Genomic DNA, 21,702 nt, shown 5'->3' with positions numbered 1-21,702 from the left:
TATATTTATTTTAAACATTTGATGACTGCATAAAGTATTTTTATTACATAAAATAGTATTCTTTTAAACCTCTCGCTCTAATGTTTTAGAATATAGTCATATTTCAGTACCTCCATGTGAAGTGGTGTTAAGATTTTTTATATTTATTAATTTATAAAATCATTAGTAAAATTTATGTCGACATTATTATAGTGAAATATTTACAATAAAAAATTATATTGATAAACTTTGTGATCCCAAATTTGACAAGAATTAGGCATTTTATTATTCAGAAAATGGGCAAGATTTACACATTTAAAGATAATTTTAAAGATACTGATTATAAGCTATGTCTTTGACCATTCAAATGTGATAAACATTCTACGTAAAACTTTATAATAATTATTGACCTAAGAATAAGGGAGTGTTTTTTTGAAATACGCCATTTCTTTTTTCATTCCCCAGTGGTTAAGCTACAACATACGGCCTTAGCCATAAATTGACTAACTAAAACTGAAGTGGGGAGTAAGATTATGTTAACGCGCGTGTTTGAACATCTACCTAACAGTTTTTTTTAACGAAAATATGACTATATTCTAAAACATTAGAGCGAGAGGTTTAAAAGAATACTTTTTTATGTAATAAAAATACTTTATGCAGTCATCAAATGTTTAAAATAAATATAAAGGATACGAAGGCTTCAAAATTATATAAATAGATTATCTACAACATTTAAGGAATGTCCATGATCATGCTTTAAAAATACCATAAAAGCTCCATTTTGACCTACGCGGAGCATGTCCCCCCTTAAAGAATACATTTTTTTCTTACTTTTCATCGGATGTGTTAAATTCAATATCTATTGTCAGTTAAAATTTATTCTTTTTGTATTATTTAATACCTATCTACACTTAAAAATACCCGACGTGTTAGATACAGTTTTACATACATACACAAATAAAACAAAATTGAATGCTTACATTATTATTTCATTATTTAAATTCTAATGGTTTTAAGTTTTGTACTATTTATTCCATTTGAGTCGTTTTTTGCGACCCGGGTTTCGAATTTCGGCATCTTCAGTCACTATGTACACTCACCAAAAGGCAAATATACACTGACAACGAACACAATTATTATTAACTCTTAAATTATATAACCAATCAATACAACAAAGTACGTAAAAACTTCCAATTGTCAGAACGCGTTCCGCATATTATGTATACGAAAAGTCTATGGGATCCTGCACTATTAGTCATCATGTTATATAATTATATTTTTTATATTAGTATGTTTTTGCAGTTTTTCAAAAAAAAAAGTATTTTGAATTAAATACACCCATCTCCACATAAAAAGAAAGTTATCTCTCATCACTGTTTTGCTGGGTAATTCCTGGTTAGAAAATGAATGTATGAAAATAGGCCTATAACTTAGGAAAATCAACAAAACATAAAATGTATATTTGTATATATTCATTTGGCGAGTAAAAGTTGCCGTTGCCATGAACTAGTATATAAAATTTCCCATATTATTAATATCAGATCAGAGCTATATCGAGTTTTTCATATGCTTCATTCCAGACATATTTTCATGAGTTAAGTCACGTTTTCTGCAGCAATATTTGCGAAAATTCCATACAACCTAATTTGCATTTTGGTCATGTCACTTTTGATAAGATATTTTAATATTATTTGATAATCGTCATCTAGTTTATTTAAGAGCGTACATAACTGAAACGGCAAATAATTTTCAGCACTATGTGGAACGAAATTTCGTCCGCGTTGAGGCGCGTTGCCATGCGGAGAGGGATAGTCGACCTGTTCGCACGTCAATTTCTTTTGTGATGGAGTCAGATAAATATATTCTTAAATCGTGTAAAGAGTACTTAAAAACGTTCCGCATGTACTTGAAAAAGCAAACATGTCAATGAATACACTGATTATTACGAATATAATAATAAACATAACATAAAAAAGACGCATGTTGAATTTTTATGACAAATTATATTTCGTTCGGTTTGCGTCATTTGCACCCGCGACCCGCAATCCGCGCATCGCCTAGTCACGATCTTTTTAGACTATTAGCATGTCATTCACAAAACAGATTAATAAATATAATTCTGAAAAGCTATAACGCAATACACTACATTTTGACGCAAGGTTTTGAATGAGTGTCCTACGAAAATAAACCAAACATTATAGACGTGAAATAGTTTGTGTTGCGACTTCAATTACACCAATATTGAATGAGCGTCAGTGCATAAAACGAAAGCAGTTGTCAGAACGAAATACAAGCGTATTCTTAACACATGTTTAAATTTTATGTATCGCATATTCTTCCACACTTGAGATCGGTTGCCTGTTTCTTCACACCCGTTTGGTTCTTCAATTCTTATTATTTCTGAGTTCCCTGCTGCCATTAGACTGCTGAAAGCTATACCTACATAACAAATCAAAGAGATTTAAAAATAAAACTAATAATTACAAGATAAAAAGAACTTTTTAAATACATCGTTTTTAAATTTTCTGTTGAATCTTATAAACTTGACTTGACTAGTTTAAACGATCAAAAAAAATTGTACTTGATAGAAATAATACTGAAATGTCATTTTGACTTTCATATTGATTTCCATAGTAACGCAAGTATATATTTATAATTTAGTTGCTATGACCCCAGACCCCTAGCAACCAATAATAGTAGATTGGATTACGGATTTTTTCCGAAATAACTTTTCATACAAAACAGAATTAACTGAAAATGAATTAAATTCTACTTAAATATGGCTAAAAGTTTCAAATGTCTAGCTAGTCGGGAAGTTAGTTAAAAATCGATTGCACGATTTGTACTGGATAAACAACCACCGGACAAATAAGAATACGACCTAATAAAAACGTTGCAATATGTACCTAATACCGCATTTTTTTAAATGTCAATGTTGCGTTTATTAAATTGTCATGTAACTTCAAAGTAACAATGTTATAACTTAGGTTTTTGATACTGTTAATAATGTTAATCAAAATAAATAATCTTACTATCATTATCATAAACCGCAGAAAAAAACCAAATAAACATACCTGTATTTAACTATTTCATTTGTATGGCACAAACATTAAAGCTCAATTATTTCGAAACTAGTATTTTTACTTATTCCACCGTTGCTTTCATTTAGCGATATACATATTCTATTTCTATAAAAAAAAAACTCGTGGTATCCAGTCCTTTTCATAGTAAATAGCGGTTATCGTCTCATTGCCTGATGAATGCCTGTCCTAACTAATTAATTGTAGGTATCTTAACTGTCACATATTAAAAACAATACTGTATTATGACATAATATAATAGTGATTGATCGAGTTGTTGGCAGGTTGCTTTATGTGTTCGGTAACAAATTTCAACCCAGAGCTCTCTCTTTCCTTTTCGTAGACATTACGAGTCTATAACGTGTGTGATTTCACTTCCCTCCCTCTGTCTATCAAACTATAACAGTGTTATATAAATACTGTTTAAAATCCATCGTGGATCGGCAAATCAGACTACCTACCAGTGGCGAAAGGTGGAGGTCGGTTGTTAAGACCCGACATAAATAGTGCACACTGAACTTTGTCAGTTATACCTATACATTGAATTAAAATTAAGACTACAATTTACAGATGGTGATGGTTAGTTTTTAAAATGCAAATAAACCCTGCGAAAACCACCAAGCCATGATAGATAATAGTCAAAAAATATTCGTATTTCTAAAATTATACCATTAAATCATATATAATTTTGAATATTCTATATTATATAAAACAATATTTCTTATCGATTATGGTTTGGCTAGGCAATGTATAATGAATTTAAAAAAAACCCACTAAACCATCTGCAATGTGTATTCTAATTTAACGAAAAGAAATAAGTATGACTGTGCACTAGTTTGTCGGATTGCCCATAACGGTCATAACATACCAAAACTATTATAGTTTCGTTTAGGCAGATTTAATTGATTTTTATAATTTAACCAACACCATCTGTACCTTGTAGTTTTGGTTCAATGAAAACAAATACTTACATATTAAACATACCTACATAGTTTTGATAAAACTTCTGAGAAATTATATTATAACCAGTGGCAGCTCGTGGATAAGATATTTGGGGGTGCTGTGGTTGATTAAAAATAAAAATAAATGTTTATTTGGATTATATTTTACTATTATCATCAAAATTAAATATAAATAATTAATTATATTAATAATTAAAATAAAGAACTTTGCATAAATTGCTTGCAGAAATAAATTTTAACAATGTTAATAAATCATTATAGCAATATTTCTTTCCTCGCTGAGGCGCGCGTGCTCACGCGCGACGCAGAAACGGAGAAATACTGAAATCGGACTGTCTGACCGGCAGTACGAAGCTGCGAGCACCGCTGCCCGTGCCCCTCCGTCGCCCACTCGAGAATATTCTATTGAAATCGGTACTATGCAAAATCAAGTACCTACCGCGGTGTATAATAATATTATTGGACATTGGATATATCGATGCGCGGGCGAGCTGATTACTCGCTAAATAAGTAATATTGATATTTTCATATAATATACATACATTTATGTATATTATAATATTACATTTGTCTCAATTTGCTTGGGGGTGCTGCAGTACCGCAGTGCATATGGACGAGCCGCCACTGATTATAACCAATAGAAAAAATCTTTTTGAAAATGGTAAGACTCTCCGCGAGAAGCGAACCTGCATCTCTCGGGTATCGCGTCTGACCACAGTGCTAAAGGAGTCGTACTGAATTACGACAATTTTTAACTAATGGCTTTTTAATACACACTGAAGCGCTTTCTGAATTGAGCTACTATTAGGCGACCGGTTTTCGTATTTCAAATCAAAGTAGGTATTACTTTAATTACCAACCGACGTCACGGATCACTCAAAGATTTTGCACCGTGAAACGTAAAAGATTGAATCACTAGCTTAAGCAACGGATAAAATCAATACAGAAATATGATTTATTACAAGCTTTTCCTATTTAACATATTAACTAAATTTAATTGTTTTAGGAGAAATATATCAACCCTTATGGCCCTGACTAGGGATTCCAATCCCGGGATCCCGAGCAGCTATTTTCGATACCTATGAATCCCGGGATTGATAAACATAAGCCGGATACTTTTGGGATTGATTTTTTTTATCAATTTGTATGGAAAATACAATAAAAACGAAAATATCTTTTAATAAACTGAGTTTGAATGAAGTTTGATTTATGCCCATGTGTAAGTTGCCGATTCATTTTATTTTTTTACATAAATTAATAAAAATGAGAAAGATTGAAAAAAAAACAATGCTTCGCACTATTAACAAAGTAATTCCACCACGATCTCATACGTTTTACGGCAGTTTCATATTTGGCTGACCAATTAGATTTATGAAGCGGAAAGGCCATAAGTACACCATGATTTGCTTTATTATTTTAAATCTCGCTTACCCATTCATTAAGTTTAAGTAAGAAACAACAATCTCATATTAAATTCACATTGTTATTTATATTACAATATTATTTACTCCATTAAACTTATGTATTTCCAAGATTGAACGTATACAATATTAACAATAAATGTCTTAAATAGTATAAATCATACTAGATTTATTTTTGACCGATTTTATCAATGTTATTTGTAAATATAAAAATTTTATATTAACAATGGAAAAATGCCAATCCCGGGACCAGTCCCGGTATCAGAATTTTGGCTCGGGATTGGATTCCCTAGTCCTGACAAATTTGTTAAACCCACGGTTATATCACGGTATCTCCACTAAACTAAACCAATTTGTCAATCCGGTAACTGCTAGAGAGATTCTTATTCCGTTTTATGACTATATTGTGTATCGCTGGTTTTAGATTCAAATCCCGTCTTCGAGGTCTCATAGCAAGCGGAAGTCGAGAGATAATTATTTTTAATGTTTTTTGACATGGCATTTTTGTGAATAGTTTCACGTATAATTATTCACGTACACAGCATCTACCTAATATGTTAAAACATGTATAATATATTGTAATGTTGAATATAAAAGTCGTTTAAGATCTCCGTAGCATAGACAATCCTGATGGTAGCGGTCGGATATCGTACTTCACCTCCTACATTATTTATTGTCTATTCGTTATTCGAATCCGAAAGTGGTTCCATCTTTAAATGTCGATTAACCCTTTCTCTCCGCGTATATATGTGTATTTTTTTCTTATATTCATTTTACTTATTAGCAAGTATTAATTTGCATGTTCCCACCACATACCTATATCGTAATTCTGCGGTCTTCTATATTATGTTACATGTAAATTGTCCGTAGCACAGTTCGCCGTGAGTTTTCTTATCGGAAAGAGATGACCATATTATGCTATACGGTTATCTCTGATTTTGGCAAAAATTATGAATGAATGAAAACCTAACCTAACAAAAATAATCCAGTAAGTACACCCGATCCTCTTTTTGCACGGGGATACGTTCCAAAGACTACCGTGCAACAGAAAACCGTGTAAAAACATAAGGTACCCATACAAAAATGGTAGATAGGTTCCATTACTTAAAATCAACTCAAAATTTGAAAATCTTGAACTCAAAATAAATCAGTTTTCGATTTAAATTAAATTTAGCACAGAGAAATATGTTTATTCAGTGTCGCTCCTTGACTTGTTTTATTGTTTTATTTAGACATTAATTTTATCTCAGTAGGTAGGTACTATAAGACCCAAAGATGTTGGATGGTCTTTAATATACGACCATAATATATTTCCGATACAACATTTCACGGTGAAGTGTAATACGGCGAACTGCATACGTACCTATAGGTTACATTTAAATTGTACGTAAAACATTTCACCGTGGGTTCGTGGCACAGTTCGCCGTGAGCTTTCTTATCGTAAACAGATGACAGTTTATCTCCAATTTTATTAGATTCGATATGAACATTAATTCAATTTTCATAACGATTCCGTCTAGAATTACGCAGTTTACATATTTTTTTGTTCGTTTCAAAATTGACAATGATTTTTAAATGTCAAAAGATTCAAGAAAGTTTTTTTTTATATTTATACAATACTTAACATTAAATACCGTTCGAATTATACAAATATTCCTTCTGCCTGACATCCTAGAGTGAGAAATATGCCGATATAACATTATATCATTTGTCATTTGCACTATTGTCATTTTACAATTTTAGACAAATAGTTACGTACATATTCGCAATACTGAAATAGTTACACATTGACATTTCGTTTTTTTAGTGCGCATGCGCATCTCAATAATTCGTTATAATGCGCAAGGGAAGTTGCGCAACTAATTTACCCTGTTGCGCTAACGATGCGGTAAACTACCTATGCTAAAGCTCCGATTATTAAGGAGGCATCTCATTTTAAGAAAAGCACCCTTTGCTATATTTTTTTGTTTATATTTTTGGGAATGGTGCTTGAATCGTGTATAAAGTATTTAAAAAAATATATAATCATAGTTTTCTTCTTTATACGATTTCAAGACATCATTCGGTTGGATATCAAGATGCAGGAATGTGTATTGAATGGTCTGGCGTTCACTTGGCACAACTCCATTACAATATTGGTGATCACCATTATAGGGGGGGACTCGGGAAGCACTAGAGAGGGCGTATCCCGCGTATCCAATTGGTGATTTTACACAGCAGGAGCCTGAGTAAGTCAGTTGATTATTGTTTACCATTACAAAGCATATTTCTACCATTGTCAATGATACCTGTATAGGTATCGATTATTGATGTCATGTCATGTTTAGTATTACAGTCCTCACAGTCGTTCAATTGATTATTCATTATCAGGGGTGGATTGGCCAGGCCGGACACCTGGAGAAATACTGGGAGGCCGACGAGAGCCCAATACATTTTTGTTGTATCGCAAGTATAGATTCCATATCGAATGCTGCAAGCCAAACGGGCGTAAGTAACATTTTGGTGATTTTGAGTTAAATATGAGGTTAGGTTTACAAAAAAAAAATCTACAGACTGGCAAAAGGGCGCTCTTCATAAATGATTGTAAACAGAGTTACGACTTTCCAATTTGGACGTAAGTGATAACCCTACAGAAAGCTAATAATAATTAACGTACCTACCACTAACGTAACGCACCAAAAAAAAAATGATTTTAATAAACATAAAAACATAACAGAAATACAAACAAACGTATGAATAAAATACTGGGGAAAACAATCTATGTTTTCTTTATGAAATTCGTATTTTTTCTTGGATGTCAAAAGGAATAATTAAGTGATTTTAAAAATTCTAATTGCAAATAAATAAATAAATGAACACTACATACTCCAAAACAATATTAGTCTACCCAAAATGAAAGAAATCCAATATTAGGAAATAAGTTGTAAATAAAAGTTGTTCTCATTAACATGATAGTTTTCACTCTTTTTGCTCTCCTGAATAGTAGCGATTTGTCACTAACGCCGTTTTGACTTGGAACTGTCGATATTATATTAAACTAAATGACATTACACGCAATAATTTTAGGCGCACTATCGTGTTGTGTTTATTGTTATCAGTCTTTTATCACAATCTAAACCGATCAATAATTAGTATTCGATAAGATTTTTCCAAAATTATTATCTTAACACTTTGTTTTGAAATGAAAACGCAATATCTAGATATGTAAATATATTATTTTTAGGGCAATTACTAGTTTACTTCATCGGCTGATCTTCGTTCGTAAATCCGCCTCTGTGCATTATAATTAACGAAACCAAAGTTGAGAGCTTGTTATCTAGTAGGTATCTCTACTTCCAGACTTTATATAGGCACTTACTATTCTTATTATTAGTCATATAACCAATGATTAAGGTCAGTAATAAGAGAGGGAGAAACCATTTCTAATTATTTTTACATTATTTGTGTAAATTTCAAATATTTTTTTTTTGTGATTTTATCGAGACTTTGACTGCGATAATATCGCCTCTTCTCTTCTAGAAGAGGATCCGTCGATCAGGTCCTCACTCCTATTCTGTTAAATAACTTTATAATTATGCCTAGCTCTTCCGTCTTACCCACCGCCAGGGCATCTTTCAATTCGTCGACATTCCCATACACATTCCCATTCACACAGCACTCATTAGAAGCCGATTAGATTACGGGAGCATGTTTTACCACTCCGCTGCCGAAACTAATTCGGTTAGGCTAGACCGCATCCTGTCCAAAGCATTAAGAATAGGTCGAGGAATTATCAGGACAACACCCATTCACGTGCTACAAGCGGAACTCATCGTACCTCCACTAAATGTCAGGAGATGGGCACTGGATACCAAGACATGGATGAAGTGGAAATCTATAATAGATAACCCCATATTGGCAAAGGTGAAACTCCTATAATATGAGCTCTTGGAAAGCAATATATACTATGAGAAACGAAAGCTCCCACTACTGGTAGGAATCCGTAAAGCCACAGAAAGTTGGGAGGTATAAAATACAAAATGCCTAGGTATGTATTCGCTGAGGAGGCCAGTTGGTACTTACGACCTCAGCTCTGTTATCAAACTAGATGTCAAAGGAATAGACAAACCAAAACGGAGCATAGTATCCGATAAAGCAAAAGAGCTCGTCGAAAAAATGCTGATAGAGATGTACGCAGGATGGATCCACCTTTATATAGATGGGTCCAAAGATGAGAATAAAGCAGGAGCAGCTCTTGTGATACCAGAAGTAGGTATAAACAAGAGCTGGAAGCTAAACCCAGCAATACCAATACCCGTTGCTCTATCCGACTGACTTTCTCTTATGTATGATAACATACTGTACCATCCAGCAAGAACTTCTTGGCTACGTGTTAAAACTGTGAACTTAAGCTCCTCCTATTTTTAACCGCACTTCCATAATAAACTAACAAGTTCCTCGACGACAGCGCCTTTGGCCTGTGCCTAAATAAAAATGTGTTATAATAAGTGAATATTTAATCATATAAATAAACGACAGTATATGCCGATTATTAGATACTAAGAGCCCTATGCAGAATCCAAGATTTCGATCTTAAGGATAAGTTGCCGAAAACTATAACTTAACTATTATAGACTATACCGAGTATAGAGTTAAGGAATCCTTAACCATAGACTACTTTTGTTATGAACACGTCCCCTTTTGTATTACCATTTACCACTGACAGCTGCTGTCAAAATAAATTCGCGTGTCTATAAAACAGTCCATACACTCGAATTCATTTAACAATGTATCTCAATATGAATATTGATAGTGTTAATTCGTTTGGCATGTACTGTAATGTACAGAATATTATTTTACTTTTTATACGCCAGCCCGCAGAAATACAAGATGCCAGATGATAGAATGACACTTGACGCTAGTGTTACCATGTTAAAAAAATATCTTGCGTTCCCTGTGGAATCACGTATAATGACTTATAACGGAAACATAAGAGTATTATAATTAAATATTAAAATGTATTTATAGTTATTGCATTTATAAAGTGCAGTTGTCATATTTTTGTCATCGTTTAACAATTATAAAATAATTTACCTAAATTATAGGAAAGAGAATTTTTAAATATGGTATTATTTCCAATAGAAAAAACGAACGAAGCTTTAAGACGAGGTGAACCATAGACAACATGATCTTAACTAAGGACAATGTTTCTGCATAGTGTTTTCTGCTAAGGAAATTTTAGTTATGACAATTAATGTTTCTGCATTCCGATCTAAATAAATATTTCTTAATAACCGACTCAGTTTTCCAAATAAATATTCCCAAATATTCACAGGTCCCGAATGTGTTATTTAATATTTTCTTGTATGAGATAAAAGAAGAATGCATTGAGTGCTGATCCGTTTTGAATAGTTAATGAGCTTACGTATAATATTACTTATTCCGAATACGACCGACATGACGTTGGCATTGATCTGATAAGCCGATAATCTACGCGAATAAAATAAATGTTCACGCGTCATCGTGGGTATTAATTTTTTTTTGCAAAATATTCAGTCTAGCCAACTTATTGTTTGTGAAAATTGCAACTACAAAAAATATATCTAGTCATACCATTAGTATAGGTAACTGAACGATGGAATATTATTTAGTTAGGGCAGTTAGGCGAACGTTAGTTAGTTACGTTACGGCCGTGGTTTCCAAACTTTATGTTACTACGCCTCAGTGTTGCCATCTTTTTATATGCTGATTATAGTACAAAGGCGTGAAAAATATAGTATTTCGGAAAAATATATAGTACAGGAACATTTTTCGTCTTGAATCCTTTAAAATTATAGTATTTTTGTATATTTGGCGTAAAATTATAGTATTTTACATTTTTGGCGGAATCAAAATTATAGTATTGTACTATAAGTATAGTACGGGTAGCATCACTGCTACGCCTCCCTTTTAAAAATTTTAATCTTGGCGCCTACCCCTCTTTATTTCATTAAATAATACAGACACCTTTTAAATAGTCAACAATCTACTAATACAAAAATGAAAAAAAATATTTTAAAATAAACAAGGTTTTACTACTTATATTATTTTCATTGTTAAATTAATTTGTTTTTCATGCTACGAGGGTGGGTCAATAATTCCTTAGAAAAAAGCATTAAAACAGTTTTTATTTTTGTATTTTTTTTTTATTTCTCAACATAATCTCCTTCGAGCTCAATACATTTAGTTAGACGTTTCTCAATATTTTTTAAACCGTCAGAAAAATAAGTTTTCGGAAGGTCCTCAAAATAAGCATTTGTCCGATCGATGACTTCTTCATTTGAAAAAAAACGTTGTCCACTTAGCCATTTTTTTAAGTTTGGGAAAAGGAAAAAGTCACTGGGGGCTAAATCTGGCGAATACGGTGGGTGGTCGACCAATTCGAACTTCAATTCTTCAATTTCAGCAATTGATCGTAAACATGTGTGAACACGGGCATTGTCCTGATGAAAGAGGATTTTTTTCCTGTTTAAATGAGGCCGTTTTTCTTCAATTTTGTTTTTTAGCTGGTCCAATAAAGATGCATAATAATCCCCTGTTATTGTTTTTCCTTTTTCCAAATAGTCAACGAAAATAATTTCACGTGCATCCCAAAATACAGTAGCCATAACCTTACCAGCTGATTTTACGGTTTTCGCCTTCTTTGGACATGGTTTGCCTTCGCAATCCACTGCTTTGACTGTTCTTTCGTCTCGGGAGTATAGTGGTGTATCCATGTTTCATCTACAATCACAAAGCGACGAAAAAATTCATCCGGATTGCGTTGCATGAGCGACAACAGGGCTTTAGAGGCCACCGCCCTATTGCGTTTATTGTCGACTGTGAGCAAACGCGGCACCCATCTTGCAGAAATATTTTTCATGCCCAATTTGTCATGTAAAAAAAGAATGACGCTACCTTTTGAGATCCCTGTAACCTCAATTATCTCACTCAACTTTAATCTTCGGTCACTTAACACCATATCGTGGATTTTATTGATCATTTCTGGTGTAGTCACCTCTACAGGACGTCCTGAGCGTGGTTCATCCTTTGTTGATGTACGACCACGTTTAAATTCATTTAACCAGTTATAAATAGTTGCAAGTGAAGGAGCAGATATGCCGTGAACTAAATCCAACTCATTTTTTATTTCCTTTGCTGTTAACCCTTTTATATTAAAATGTTTAATAACAGCTCTAAACTCAATTTTCTCCATTTTTCCATTTTCCACAAGCAAATTTTTTTTTTAAATGTACGAGAAACACACAACAACCCGACCAATCTGATTGAAACTCCGCAGCATACTAAATCGGTAGTGCCGCTGCATGAAAACAAACCGCTTACAGTACTAGTCGCGCCACCTGTCGGCTTTTCTAAGGACTTATTGACCCACCCTCGTATGATTGTACTACACACACAAACAGCACAATCAATTTAAATAGTAGTCAATCTAAATTCATCATCGTTCATTGACAAATGGATTCTATCATGGGCCCCACATCCTGAAGCGGGCCCCTAGGCCAGGATCTTTGATACACGGGAGTTATCATTTAAGTACCTATAGCAATCATCATATAGGTATCACATCAAATTACAACGCACAACTATATATTAAAAATTTTAATAGTCTTGAAACAAACTTTTTTTTTTAGCTACTAGAGTAAATTTGTGATGTCTGTTATGCCCGGGCCCCCAGGCTATGCATTTGCAAACTGCAAACTTGTGGCTACATTTGTGTTAAACCTTTCGCGCCTCCCTTTGCAACACTCCGCGCCTCCCAGTTTGGAAATCGCTGCGTTACGGGGTTAAATTGTTAATAATGTTAGATTGTCATCTCCAGCGTCTCAAAAGTTTATTCCATGTGACGATAACAATAAAATTCTTATTTCAAATTGGTGTTCCTGTCAGTGGCGTAGGGTGGATATAGGCTGTTAAGATCCGACATAAATTGTGCATACTATGTTTTGTCAGTCAAACGTATTTGTTTTCATTAAACTAAGACTAAAATGTGACAGTGTTTGTTAGTTTGTAAAATTCAATTAAACCATGCCTAATTCAAGCCATAGTAAATAATAGTCAAAAATATTTTTTTATCTATAAAAACAACTCAAATTATGCGACTAAGATTAAACCATACATAATTTAAGATATTTTACAGATAGAATAATATTTTTTATCGATTATTCTTTGGATGTTATTCTTATTTCAACGAAAACAAATAAGTATGACTGCAAAGGTGTGCACTATTTTTGTCCGATCACTCATAGCATACCTAAGCTATTGTGGTTTTGTTTAGGTAGGGTTTAATTGAATTTTAAAAACTAACCAGCACCATTCACCAAACAAATAAATTTGACTGACAAAGTTTAGTATGCACTATTTATATCGAATCTTAACAGTCTACCTCCACCCTTCGCCACTGGTTCCTGTGAAGTTGTAAATTGTCACTGCACTCACGCGATCTGAGAGGTAGTGAATATGCCACCGCATCTAATACCCGTATGTAATCGATTTTTACAACGTTTTTCTTAGCTCGTATTCTTATTTGTCCGGTACAAATCTTGCAATCGATTTTTAACTAACTTCCCGACTAGCTAGACATTTGAAACTTTTAGAATATGTCAGAACACGATTCCAATGCATTTTTTTAATACTTTTAGCCATCTTTAAGTAGAATTGATTTCATTTTCAGTTAATTCTGTTTTGTATGAAAAGTTATTTCGGAAGAAATCCGTAAAACTATTATCGGTTGCTAAGTGAGTCCTAGCAACTAAATTATTAATATTAATATATACATGCGTTACTATGGAAATCAATATGACATTTCGGTATTATTTCTATCAAGTACATTTTTTTGATCGTTTAAGCTAGTCAAGTCAAGTTTATATGATTCAACAGAAAATTTAAAAACGTTCTATATATATCTTTTTATCTTGTAATTATTCGATATTATGTTTCAGGACACTAGAGCTAGGTATCAAGGACATAATTACAATTGTTACAATACTATAGCTCGCTTAGATATAAATAAAAACGATTTCAAGTAAAATACATTTTTGTTTTTGAAGATCTGTTTTTTAATTATTAAATACCTACATCGTCATGAAAACTTAAGATCTCAAGTATGAAAATAGTCAAAAAAATAAGTAATAGGCTGGAAATCTCATTGTACAATTAAGTCATTATGTATGTACCTACATTGTTACTTTATAATTGAATTAAAAGAAATAATATGTTCTTTATATTTTGTAATAATATGTATTAATTAAAACAGTTGTGTATATGTTCGGTATGTTTCCTAATTCTATCATTAGATGCCCCTAGCACTTCACTAACCCTCAATGACTCGAGATAATAATCAATCCTTGAAATAAATAACATTACCTTAATAATTTTTTACGACTATGTTCTCATATAATATTGTATTCAAATATTTTTTTATTCGGTAGAAATTTTCCCACGTAGAATGTTTTCGTCTCTACCTAACGGATGATGATGATTATGTTGATTTTCATGTCTATCATCTTAACCCAACACTGCATAGTGATGCCATTTGGCATCATGATATTTTAATGCAAATATTACTAACCCCATCTACAAATTCGTTTTTGAAATGTTTTACTATGTTTCATTAGTAAATATGCTAAGTAATTAGTAGTACAGTTAATTATCAGATATATCCAAATTATTACAAAACTTCAAATAAACTCTGACGGAAGTGAAAGTGGTTGCACCTGAAATTCACCTGTTTCAAATATGCTTCTTAGCCAAAGAAAGTCCATTCAAGAACATAAAAAAAATATTTCGTGATACATTCAGGTATATACTTTATGATTCTATTATCATTTTAATGCTGAATATCAAATATATAGAAATAATTCGAAAAATGTTTGTGATGCCATTTGGCATCATCATGCATTGGCGTACTTACTGCTTTTTGCGTGTACTTCAGTAATGATTTGGTTCTCAATTTCTAATTTCTTTTCCAGAATGAATTTCAGAAAACGAGAATTGAATGACAAGGGGAGGGCAAAATAAAAACTGTTTGAAAAATGTATATATATCTTTAAAAAATAAAAAAATGTCCTTCACCTTATTGCATGCAGATGCCATTTGGCATCATATTGTTTATTTGAAAAAAAAATACAAAAAGTTAATATTTTTTTCATTCAAAAAGAAAATGTCGTGCAGTGTAGGGTTAAATTATTAAACATTTTATTTTAAGCTTTAACTACAGTTGACGACCTTAAAAAATATGCAATATTTTAAACGACCTATTTTTATGTATGTAAGGAACAACAATTTTCTTATGAAACCAGTCGTAACATTGCTGTTAACACTTAAGTTTAAAACATTAAAGGGTTATTATGTGACCTATTTAACGATTGATAGATATTTGTGTTTCTTTGATGTCAGAAGTTTGGCATTTCCATGTGTTCAGTAGTGTTAACCTATATTAGTTAACCGCTTTGAGAAGGAAACATGATGCCAGTTAAAACGTAATATTATGCTGTCTTTGAGAATATTGTAATACTGCCTTGCCATGTCTTCACATAAATAATTATTATTCCTACAGTGTAATGTGTGCTTACATTGACACAACTTGGAATCTACATTAATTTTGATGTCTGATATAGTTACTATACCTATCCCTCATCAGACTAGTGGCGAATAGTGCTTGTTAAAAGCAAGTAAACGAAGTCACCAAAAAATATGATCACTTTGGACCAATGACTGTCATTGCTTTGGTCAGTCATAGGCCCGTTTCAGACGGGACACCGGTGTCCGGTACACTTCCGTCGGCCGCTACATTCTCAAGCTGCCGATACACTTGTTTTTATTACCGCAGCCAGTTTTATGTTCTAATTTATAACGCGAAATTATGCGTTGACTCATTAGTTCTGGGGTGTTCATATACATAATACAAAGGCCTCCTATATTATATACGAGCGCGACACCGGTGTCCCTTCTGAAACGGGCCATACCTACGGGTTACGAAGAAAAAAATTGTTCATCGTAAATTTAGTATATTACTGTTAAACATAATAATATCATTGTATATAGGTATTTGGATTGGATATTTGGATAATATATAATTAGTATAAGTGTATATCAACATCATCAGACGGTGTTGATCCACTCCTGGATGAAGGCTTCCCCTAACTCCCTCACTCTTCTCGGGCCTTCTGAAACGTACATACATCGAACGTTATGAGTTCGTCTACCCAGCAGGTTTTAGCAGGGCTCGAAATGTACCGGAGCGCACCAGAGCGCCGTTCCGCTTCATGAAATTCATAAAATTTTTGCTGTCTCGTGGAAAAAAATATTTTGTCCGTTTTAGCTAGATAGGCCATATAACAAGAAATCTAATAAGTACACTTATTTTTTTAAACATACATAAAGTAGATAGCTATGTTAATATTTTCGGAAAATTATCAAGCGCTCCCACTACCACATGACAGCATTTATCCAGCGGTTTTCCACTCGCAGAGTGACATATCTAGCCACTGTCATTTCATCTGCTTAGCGGTCTCACATCGCATACTCTTGTCTGCTTTCTTATCCATTGGTTTATTTTGTGATATTTACGCGTTATCTCCAATATGCATTTTTCCATGCTATGTTGCGTTACTCGTAACACGTAAATCTGAAAAAGAACATACAACAAATATGTTCGTTGATAATCTATCAATTCGAATGATGATGGGATGGATGTTCAGAATTTACGGGTTCTGCACTTTCCAGTTCTGTGATTTTTCTCGTGATAAGAAACTAGTACTTAACTATGTAACTTAAGTATATAACGTATGTTGTAGCTTAACTACTAGGGAATGACAAAAGAAATGGCGTATTTCAAAAAAACACTACCTTATTCTTAAGTCAATAATTATTATAAAACAATCGTTATTCATAAGATGTTTATCACACTTGAATGGTCAAAGACATAGCTTATAATAAATATCTTTAGAATCATCTTTAAATGTGTTAATCTTGCCGATTTTTTGAATAATAAAATGCCTAATTCTTGTCAAATTTGGGATCACAGAGATTATCAATATAATTTTTTATCGTGAATATTTTACAAAAATTATCTCGTAATAAATTATGCTAATAGTTTTATAAATGCGTTTAAAAATTAATAAATGTAAAAAATCTTAACACTACTGCACAGTTATGTACCGAAATATGACTATATTCTAAAACATTAGAGCGAGAGGTTTAAAAGAATACTATTTTATGTAACAAAAATACTTCATGCAGTCATCAAATGTTTAAAATAACTATAAAAGATAATAAGGCTTCAAAATTATATAAATAGATTATCTACAACGTTTAAGGAGTGTCCAGGATCATGGTTTGAAAATACAATAAAAACTCAATTTTGACCTTCGACGAGCATGTCCCCCCTTAAAGGATTTAAGCCGAAAAATGTTCCTGTACTATATTTTTTACTGAAATACTATAATTTTTACGCCTTTGTACTATAATCAGCATAGAAAAGGATGGCAACCCAGAATGGACGTCAACCAGTGTCAATCATATTATATTGCGAAATTATAGAACTGTGTACCAATCTATCGAATGTAAAATATCGAAATCTTAGTACTTTTTACATGTTTTTTCCGATATTCAAAATAACTATTATAGCACAAATACTATAATTATATTACGGTTGGCAACACTATCGCGGAGCAAAATTATAGTACGTAAACAAACACATACTATATTATCAATAGTAACAATCTACGATTGGCAACACTGCTGTCTACTCAAAAGTCAAATTGCCTCAAATCAACCTGGCGCACCTAATATAAATTCATTTTAAATAAAATTCTTTTTCACGGTCATCAAGAAGCGTCAGCTATTTCGAATACGGCGACCATTGGACGTGGAAGCCGCACCGAGTGGATTATAATCATCGATCATATCCCGAGCTCATCATTCGCTTTCAATTGGTCAAGTTATGACCCTATTGATGACAAACAATGATAATGTGAAAAACGTATTAATCACAGTAACACCGTGTTGTTAGTGCGACTTCTGACGCGCATAGTAGCGCCACCTGTGGATGAATTCTGACACTACTGCGGCTATTTCCGGAGGAACTAGTATTTTACTTTTACCCGCGCTTTTTATCGCGATGCTGTTATCGCGTAAACCCGAAAGATAAATAAATAAATTGTCAAAGAAAGAATACAAACATAATATTGTGAGACCATGTTTCGTTTTTATATTTTAGTATTTTTTTCTAAATATATTAAGTATTTTATTTATTACTGTCGTTCCAAGTTTTATTTATTTAAATAAAATTAGCGTTTTGTTTGATAATATATTATGATAATAGGTAGGTATGTATAATAATTCAAATTCATCATAGCGATCAATTAAATTACCTTAGCCAGGCTTGATGCACTGCATGATGGAGGCCTCTATTAGATCCTACCACTATTCTCGGTCCCAAGTTATTCGTTGACCTACATTTCTCGAACTTGTCCAGTCCGTCGATCCAGTCGGGTCCACTTGCTTAATGCCTTTCGGGTACCACCGTATATTTGTTTGTGGTGGTTATCCACTCACCGAAAGACGTATCACTTAAAAATAATATGGAATGAACCATGACTGTTATAAAACAGACTAAACTTCAGGTAAGTGTAAAACTTTCTGGACATGATATTTTTCGCACATTTCGACCATAATATGAACGATTATATTATAATAGTTCGCCAATGGTTGAAATAGTTATGTTATAATAATATTGACGGTTATAAACGAGGGTAAACAATACTTAGTCACAATCGATGCGGGTTACGACCCTCGGTAATGATAACTAAAATCTTATCAAAAATAGAAAGATAATAAAATTCTATTCTCGTTCGACGCGGACGACACGGCTGGCGCGTGTCCCCGTTAAACGGCCATTAGATGCAATTAGCATGTTATTTAAATGTGGTAATTAAAAATTAATCTAAAGGTACGTAGTGACTACATGAGGACCAATGACAGTAGTGTAGTTAATAATATAAGTTGAATAATCACTTCACAGATAATCAGAGTTTGAGAAAGTCACATCAATAGGTATATTGTAATTTTACCAGATATCCCACCCGGAACCGCTGATGAAAAGCCAGTGCCTTATGCGAGGGCCGGTGTCAATTTTTTACGGGTATTTATAATATTTTTGTGTAAATACATAAGTTTTCAAGGTTTTGGACATAACATAGCATAACATAGCTCAAAGAAGGGACAATCGTTGGACACATCTAGTCATCTTGTAGTACCCGAGTGGTACAAAACGTCTGCAAGGTAAATCCAGAGACCGCTGAATCGATGAAATGATAAAGTTCTGCTGACAATGCAACGCACAGGACCGAGAGAAGTGGAATTGGCTTGGAGAGGTCTTCTTCCAGCAGTGGATAGATTCAGGCTGATGATGATTACATACATAAATAAATAAATAATATTCCTACATACCCGCGATTATCGATCACTTCTTATCAATTTACCGTAATAATCAATACGTCCTCAACACAATATACCTACGTTAGGTACTTGCGCCGGCGCTTATAGAATATAATTTTATGTAATCCATCAAGTATCTTCATATTATATAGGTAGGTACTTACCTACCTTTAAAAAATATAAATTATGCGCACATAATGAATGCATCATACGATAGAACTAAGGCAACTAAAATAATAATGATTTAGGTAAATATAGGGATGCCTCAATAAATATCATCATTGTAATAAAAATATCAATACCTGTAGGTATCGTAACCAAATAGTTTGTTCTCAAAAAAAATTCTCCCACAATCAAGGTAGATTTTTTTGCGTGACCATACCAAGGTAAAAGTGTCAATACTCTGTATCGATAAAATATCAAATAAGTATCTATACTTTTTGACATCCCTAGGTACAGGTGATTTTACCTGTCACTGGCCAGGTAGGAGTCCTCTTTTATCAACATCTACCGGCGGAAGAGGATGTCATTATCTTCAGATACCATCTAACCACCTTTGTCAATAACGCACGCCACATGCATGTCATAGGTTTATGAAAACAATGTTTTTATATATTATGTTCATATACCTATAACTCACCTAATGTCAACTTTCACGATAAAAAGATTGCTAGACCTGTGCATTTACGTGCCTAATCATTAGAAAATATGTCATAACTAGGCTTAGGATTTTTAGGTGCTAAAAAGTGAATAATAGGTACTTACCTAAAATATGTAGATATAATAATTCGAAAATACATTATTAAAATTTCATAAATATGTCCTAAAAAACAAAAATAGATGCTAAAAATTTAAGTAAGTATTACAATAAATCATATATATTTCAACAGTTAGATTTATTATTAATTACTCACTAACATAAAACGCTTTATTACAATAAACAATAATAATAAAATAATGCTTCAAATTTTCGAAAGTGAATCTCTTGCGATTTGATTAAAAGAAATTTTTATATATGGAAAAACTTCCACTAAGTAGAAAAAATTGAAACATCTGAGGCATCTGATGGATTTTCCAAAATAGCTTTAATATTCTGCATTGTTTGAAGTCCAGTATTTTTATTTAAAACACTATTTAATTTTGTACTTATTTTTATTCCAATTGGTCCAGGAACATTTTCTACAGCAGCAGTATTGTTTAAAATATTAATTTGCTCCACTACGTAGTGACTTTGTAGATAATTTTAACATTTCAATTGTGTTAAATGTTTAATTAATTTTGTGTTTATATGAGAATATGTGCTTAAACCTAAAATATGTTGAAATATGTAATTATCCAAAAATATTAAAAAACAGGTGCTAACAAATAGGGCTTAAGGGCTTGCGCAGACAGAGCGCGGTCAGGCGGTCTGCGTTCCGCGTTCGGAGTTCGGCGTTCTTTGTACTGTATGGACTCCATACTGTATGGGTACACAGCCGGCGGTCAGACCGCGCCGGTCAATTGGAACGCTAGAGTTCTGGAGTTCTATGCCCGGAATTACAGAGAACGCCGTACCTCCCGTCCAGTCCCGTCATAGGAATTTGAGCAGTCACACAACATAGAGCGAAACCACACGGGGGAGTGAGTACGCAACAGCGGTGCTTTCTCACTTCCACTCGCAGTCGGAATATAGCGGTCTCGCATTATGCAGCGCTTGTGTCAGTACAACGTTTGTAAACAAATGTAACGTTTATTGTTGACCGCCACCTGTCTGCTGTCCCTGAACGTTAGCGGTCAACGGTCGGTTGAACGCAGAACTCCGAC

At 33.1% G+C, this 21,702-nt stretch overlaps 1 protein-coding gene across 1 annotated transcript in view; it reads left to right on the top strand.

Moving 5' to 3' along the window:
• Positions 1-21,702, top strand: part of LOC147073456 (angiotensin-converting enzyme-like) — a 564,409-nt gene that overhangs the window by 343,252 nt on the left and 199,455 nt on the right. The window lies entirely within an intron of this gene.

This window comes from Rhyacophila brunnea, unplaced genomic scaffold, assembly GCF_057557595.1.
Source record: "Rhyacophila brunnea isolate RB1 unplaced genomic scaffold, BYU_Rbru_1.0 scaffold_18, whole genome shotgun sequence".
NCBI classification, from domain to species: Eukaryota; Metazoa; Arthropoda; class Insecta; order Trichoptera; family Rhyacophilidae; genus Rhyacophila; species Rhyacophila brunnea.
The sequence above is the reverse complement of the archived record's forward strand: the minus strand, read 5'-3'. Positions and strand labels throughout refer to the sequence as shown.